This window comes from Homalodisca vitripennis, chromosome X (assembly GCF_021130785.1).
Source record: "Homalodisca vitripennis isolate AUS2020 chromosome X, UT_GWSS_2.1, whole genome shotgun sequence".
NCBI lineage: Eukaryota > Metazoa > Arthropoda > Insecta > Hemiptera > Cicadellidae > Homalodisca > Homalodisca vitripennis.
The window spans coordinates 152,297,518-152,305,000 of NC_060215.1; positions in this window are offsets into that span (position 1 = coordinate 152,297,518).

A 7,483-nucleotide genomic window follows, 5' to 3' on the forward strand; every position below is an offset into this window, starting at 1 on the left:
CTTCTATAGTATGTTACATATATTGCCAGGTGTTTTGGATATCTATTCATTCCAAAAGCATTAAAAGTACTGAGAGTATTTCCACACAAAAAAGAGTTTTTATCGTTATGGCAGTACCCTGACAACCTATGTGGGGATGGGGACAGCACACACTTGCTTTTTGAATCTCGTAATAATATCAAACAAGATACATACATGAAATTTTGCACTTTTCTGGCACATTAGAAGGAAATGGCATGCCTTTTGGAACTACCTGTTTTAGAAAACAAATGTATGTTTTTATGTTACACGAAACGAACTTATTCAATTATTATTATCATAACTAAACAATAAGAGAGGTGCAGTTACTCTTGCTCTGCTCCAATTTCTTTGTATGAGTATCGTTGACACGGGGCTTAGAAATATGTTTAACCCAAGGAATATGCGATAGGCTTGGTCCATGAACGACACTGTAAGGGACTCTGAGCCTATTTAATAGGATCATGGCCTATGGCTTCCCTACGTCAACCCCCTCCCCTCCCCGCGCCCTCTTAGCCACTCTCTCGGCTGTAATCCTTGTCGATAACCTAGACTCTAGCGAAAGTGAAGTTTTTTATTTGGTTTTAGTTTTGCCCTACATACTATTAGCAATGAAATTGTTTTGAGACTGTTACTGTAAACAAAACAACTATAAAAAAACAAAGTGAACATCCATTTGTTGTAATAATCGTTGGAATCATAATTCAAATTATCAGAAATATAGATTTTGAGCTTTTTATCCGAGTTTTCAGCTTATATTAGTTGTAACTACCTTTTTATGAAATTTAAAAAAAGTCCAGGGAAAGAACATTGAAGAGCTTAAATTGTAAGAGTTTTATTTACCATACTTTATTAAAACAGTATAAGATGGTTTGTAGCCTGTGGTAATGTATAAAATATTCATAATGAGCCTAATGTGTTTGGTGACATTGTGACTACAAACTTGCAGTAAGAAAAACAAACGTGTTAACTATAACTTGATACCTTTGTATTTAACCGACAAGCGGTTGGGTGCTGTTTTAAACAATTATAATTTGAGCAAACTCTGATCTCGAGAGCATAAAGATGTGGTCAAGCATGGTATCCAGCTTAATGCTGATAAATGCACAGTTCTTCACATCGCACCCCCTTACGTTAGATAGATAATGACGGAGCACAACATGCATGTTAAGCTTGGAGACCAAGCACTAGAGGTTTCCGGCGCTTTGAAAACGTTGGGTGTTATACTCGACAGTGAACTCAGCTTTTCTTACCACATCCCCTATGTTACTCAGCGTGCGCTTGGGAAGCTAAGGGATGTAGCAAAGATCCGCCGCCTGACACAATCTTTGATGTTATCCGTGTTCTTTTATTGTTATCCTACATATGGTAACAGAATTTTGAGTGTAGATATTGACAAAATTAAAAAAGTACAGAACACGGTTGTCCGTTTTATTTAAAATTTACGTAACTACAAGCAACCATCTGCCCATAGAAGGGCTGCAAGGATTATTGCCTCTGAAACCGTATGTAGGCTGCAGACCTGGTACCTACTACACCGCGTTCTGTCTCTTCAGGAACAGCGGTACTTGGTAGAGAGACTCCTCTACAGTGGCGAGGTTGCTGATCGCAGAAACCGACAGGACGATACCTTCACCTCCCTCGAGTAAGGTTCGAGAATAGAAGGAGAGATTTTTCATACTACGCCCCTAAGTTGTACAACTTGTGATCTAAAATCCCTGAAGGTGACAGCCTTTAAAGTCAAGATAAGAGAAATATTGGTGATTGACAATTAGGCTGGTAGTTTTTTGTTCTTAAAAGCTGCTGTACAGAGAAAACGCTCGAGTAATAAAGTAATTTTTTATTTGATTTGATATCTTGTTAGAACATGTGAAGTTTGTTACCAATTATATCGTTCTTATGTATCATATTTGTCATTGTTTGCAAATGGGGTTTTCCGTCAAATAAATAAATACATATTTTGGTCCATACTTGAGTATGTACAAAAGGATATTCTGAGGTCCCTCACGAGCATAAAACAATTCATTGTACTTTATTTAAATACACATCTAAATGAATGAATGACTGACGATCATCGACTATTTCCGTTGTGTTATTAGTTAAAAACAAATTGAATACAGTTAAACTTATATAACAAATAAAATTTAGAAACTCGTCAGCAGTTAAATTAGATCCTAATATGGAATAAAATGAGCCTTTTGCAAAATACTATGTGATATCATTCTCAGAGGTAGTATGAACCTCAGTTTACACTAAGTTTAATAGGATTTCGGATATTTGCCACCGTTGTTAAAAAAATAGTGTAAAAGTACGTTTCGAGGGTTAAAATATACCCTCTCCTTCAGTCGTAAAAAATACCCTAAGATATTAAAATGGTAGTGATAGACTTGCTTGGGTTCATTTTATTCAATATTGACTTCATGCAGTTTGTCAGGCATCTTTTATTATTTTAACTTTAAGTGGCAGTGCCTTGCGGTCCTATTATCCTTTCAAACTTTCCATCGTAAATAACGAACGTTAAACAAAAAAATGTTAATACAGTAATTATTCGGTCATTGATAACTTCGCGTATTTTAAAGTCTCATTACTTGGAATCGAGCCCAGCAACTCCTTGTAGAAGATATGAGAATTGAACCAACCCCTAATTGACTCTAAGCTGCTCTACATTCTCCTCATTATTCTGCCTACAAAACGATCACGTGGGGTTACTCATTTTCCATTACTTGGCGTATACCCATTTCTACAGCAATGTAGGCAACGTTTTCGACCTAAAGACACAATTTTATTGCACAATTTATTTTAGTAAGAGAATTACTTAACTGGAATACCAGTAAAGGCCTCAAAACACCGTTGTTGCAATTAAACCTTACATTAGGGACACCAGTAAAAAGTTAATAATTCAATCTGAATTCGACCTAAATGGAAAAAGTAATTTGGATTAATATCATACTTTGATCTTATCTACTGCTATAGTTTAATGAGATCTTTACACAATTTTACAAATATTTAACCTTTGATGCATTATACTAATAGTAAAGTTAAAAGAGAATCATAACATGGCTTACATAACAATATTATTCGGGAATGTGTAGTTATATAGTATTTAAACTAATAAAATTTGGAGATAATGCGTACACAGAAGTGAAAATAGTAGTTTTGACGTTTTTCTAAACCGTATACAAAACTTAAAACTGTTGTTTTCAACACATTTTTATAAATGCATTTTACACACTTGGATTTATTAATATACCCCTTTGGGTGTCCACAAAGTATTTGATCAAACTTCACAATATGATTTATCAGGGCCAAACGAGCAATACATTTCATATAAAGTATTCTCAAATCATGCTTAGGTATCGTATGTGTGTCTGTGTATTTTTAAGGGAAAAATAATATATTTAAACTAAGTAAAGGTATAAAGTTCAAACTTTGAAAAAGTTTTAGTCTAATTAAGACCTCTGTTTTCAATAAAAGTTTCGAAAAAGTACGATAAAACATTTCAAAATGGTGGCCATATACAATTTTAAAATAATCAACTCAAAATGAACGACAGATTTTATAAACAATTGACAAAGTTGTTGAATATGGTTTACCTTTACATAATCAATTAGATAATGAGTTTATTTTGCAGCGACAATAAAATTAATAACGGAAGGTTTGATTGAGCACTATCCACCGTTACAAATACTTTAATCAAGTATTTAATTACTGATAATTCATTGATTGTCTTGAGTAAATTAACTCATTCGGAGTAAAAATATTTATTTAAAAAATGTATATACAATTGTGTAAGAAAACTATAATATGTTTAATAACAGGTTATGCTGCAATACGTTTGGTCCCTGGGTAATATGAGCAGGGGAGCAGAACGGCTATTCTTAGTAGGCGTCCTACCACGTCATACACCCATACATGTATCGTACCCGGGAAATGTAAGTAGAGAACACTGCAGCCACTTTTAGTCGGTGATACACTGCGTAATACACCCAAAAATATATGTGATTCCTGGACAAGGTAAGAGGAAACACAGCAGATATTCATATTCGGTGTTATAACATGTTTTACAACAAAACACATTGGTCAGTGATAAATTCAAACCTACTTACGTTATAGGACATCGTAAAATCCAGATATAAGGGAATCTTTTGGAAAATGAAATACCCTTTTAAAAAGTAAAACATCCCAATTGAAACAGCCTTCCTTATGATGCATTAATTTTGGTGAAAATAGTCTGAGGTTTAGCAGTGATAGAATTGCGTTAATTACCCAGAAAACTCTCCACTAATTCGTAATTTTATGACCATACTTTGAAAAATATCGGTTCGTGCCTTTCGCAACTAAATATTATTTTAGACGGCCGCCACCCTCACACGAACCAATATGAGACCCGTCCCAAATATGTTAGAATAAACATATATATATATATATATATATATATATATATATATATATATATAACGAATAAAATAATATTAAATAATGTTAAATACTTTAATAAGTTTTAGAACGGTTTTTGAATACTCATAACAAATATTTTTGATAAAATTGCAGGTTTAAGAATAAAAAGGAGATTTTAAAAATGAAAATGGATCTAAAATTACATTGTTTTAGAAGACATAGGATTTTTATTACATAAGTAATTAAGATATTGTTATAATAAATAAATATTACTGATAATTGCTTTTAGATTAAATTTAAGCAATCAATTTTATTCAGTTCATGAAACAGTTGTGTAGCTTTTACAAAACGATGCGAACTCCTTTTTCGATCTTAAGTTTAACTAAATTTGGATTAGTTTGATGACAACTGCAGAAAACGAAAACCTCCCAAAAAATTGACAAATTGTATTAATAGGTCCCTGACTTTCCTTTGCTGCCTACTTCTAGACACTTATCCTCGAGTGAAGTTGAAATTGAATTTCCATGAATGGCTTATTAACGAACCTTTCAGTTCATTTAAACTCAATTCACTTACGTGCAGCATTTGTGTAAATTGAAAAATGGTGTACCTTACCAAATAGTTCTTCTACAATAGGAACTCACACACATATTGAAGTCGTACTCAGAAGTGTTGTTGACAATATCCCTTACATACGAGTCATCTTTTTGGTCTTTAAACTGTCGTAAATCCCTTTAGTGATTAGGGAAAACCCGAAGGGTTTAATTTAATTCCAAGAGTCATATTTTAATTAATTCTTGGTATTTATATTGCACTAGAGAGCGACAGGAAAGCGTGGTGTTACAAAACTGTAACTTTTATTATTTTTCCTGTCAAGAAAGCTTCAGAGACATTTGTAAAGTAGTGCTGATGCTTTGAAATTGTAATGGTTATTGCATACATGGTTACTTAATTTTTGCGTATAACACTATACTGAGTTTTCACGTTTTATCTGCTATCGTTTAAAGATATTAAGGTGTTTCCAGGCATTTTATACACTTTGTACATAATCAGTAAATATTCATATTAAAATATGGAAAAATATATACATTATATAAAGAAACAATAACAGGCTTCTACACGATCCTTTAATGTGAATGTTGAGGTTAGCTCAATTTCAACTTCCTCTTTGTGCAGCGTCTGGAACCCGCCGCTGTCACAAACTTGACTCCTTCAATCTGGAGTTATGTCCGTCTGAAGACATAAAAAAATCGGCAACCAAGAAGCTCCTTTACATCATCTCTTCAGAGACACATATACAACAAAATATAGTGTAATCCAAGTGAAGAGATATTCTCATTGTCTCATCAGGTGCACAATTCAGTGCACTACGATGTTTCTGACAAGATTTCAAAGCACGGCGTTGCAACCGAGTTTTGTACGCATAACGAAGCTAAACTCAACAAAATATAGTGTAATCCAAGTGAAGAGATATTCTCATTGTCTCATCAGGTGCACAATTCAGTGCACTACGATGTTTCTGACAAGATTTCAAAGCACGGCGTTGCAACCGAGTTTTGTACGCATAACGAAGCTAAACTCAACAAAATATAGTGTAATCCAAGTGAAGAGATATTCTCATTGTCTCATCAGGTGCACAATTCAGTGCACTACGATTTTTCTGACAAGATTTCAAAGCACGGCGTTGCAACCGAGTTTTGTACGCATAACGAAGCTAAACTCAACAAAATATAGTGTAATCCAAGTGAAGAGATATTCTCATTGTCTCATCAGGTGCACAATTCAGTGCACTACGATTTTTCTGACAAGATTTCAAAGCACGGCGTTGCAACCGAGTTTTTTACGCATAACGAAGCTAAACTCAACAAAATATAGTGTAATCCAAGTGAAGAGATATTCTCATTGTCTCATCAGGTGCACAATTCAGTGCACTACGATGTTTCTGACAAGATTTCAAAGCACGGCGTTGCAACCGAGTTTTGTACGCATAACGAAGCTAAACTCAACGTGCCCTTTTGAATCAGCCTTTTTCACCATAGTCACGTTACGTGTAGAGTCCTTTAATATATTTTGACGACGATATAATATACACGGTTATACAGCCATATTCTTATCTGCAGCAGTTTTCTGTGGGTCTGAATAGAAAATGCCCCTGAAGAGTACAAAAAAAGTTTACAATTTCCTCGTAAAATGTAAAAGATTTCAAATTATTTTCCTGACTACAATTTTAAACGACTGTGACTAAAATAGTTAATAAATAAAAATAAAATAAATGAAATAATGATTGCACATATCTTATTACTTGTACATTGTGATTTACTAGTACCACTATAGTACTGTATAGTAGTTTATATTCAAAGTATGAGAACTAGGAAAACGCTCTAAAAATAAACATTTTAAATCATTTTATTTTTGATGTTCCTTTCAGAATTGTTTTAGATAACTTTGTAATCATTGCTAAATAATAAAAATATATCATACACCTCTACAGTCCAAAATAAACTATAATTTGTTCTTATTTATACTTATATTAATCGTAGACGTGTCCTTACATTATTTTACGACTAAAATAATTACATTGCGGAATTTATTATTTCTAGAGGATACTCATTATTGGTTCTAGAGTTCTAGAGCTGTGCATTAGTGGTTTTAGTACTTTAATCTGCAACTCATTTTTTCAAAGTTCTCTAAGAACAAAAATACTTAACACGTTCGGATGATTGACCAAGAGCAAATACATCTTTAATCTTGAAACCTCTTTACTTATCTACACCCACATTGCTTTAGCGGTTTATCTGTTCACATTAAAACTTTATCCACAACAAGAGTTTAAAAAGAGCATTAAGAACTTGTTCTCTACCAATAATTGCAATAAACTTGAGCAGTTATCTGTAGCTGTAGTAAACCTTAATATTTGTTTATTTTTTGTGAAACTAGACGAATGAGATAAATGTTACTCATACAGATAAATGAAAATACTGGCTAACCCGGCCACGCTTGTTGTTGCTTGGTATTTAGACATATGTACAAATTACGGGAGTGCCGATGGCCGAGCGGTCTAAGTCGT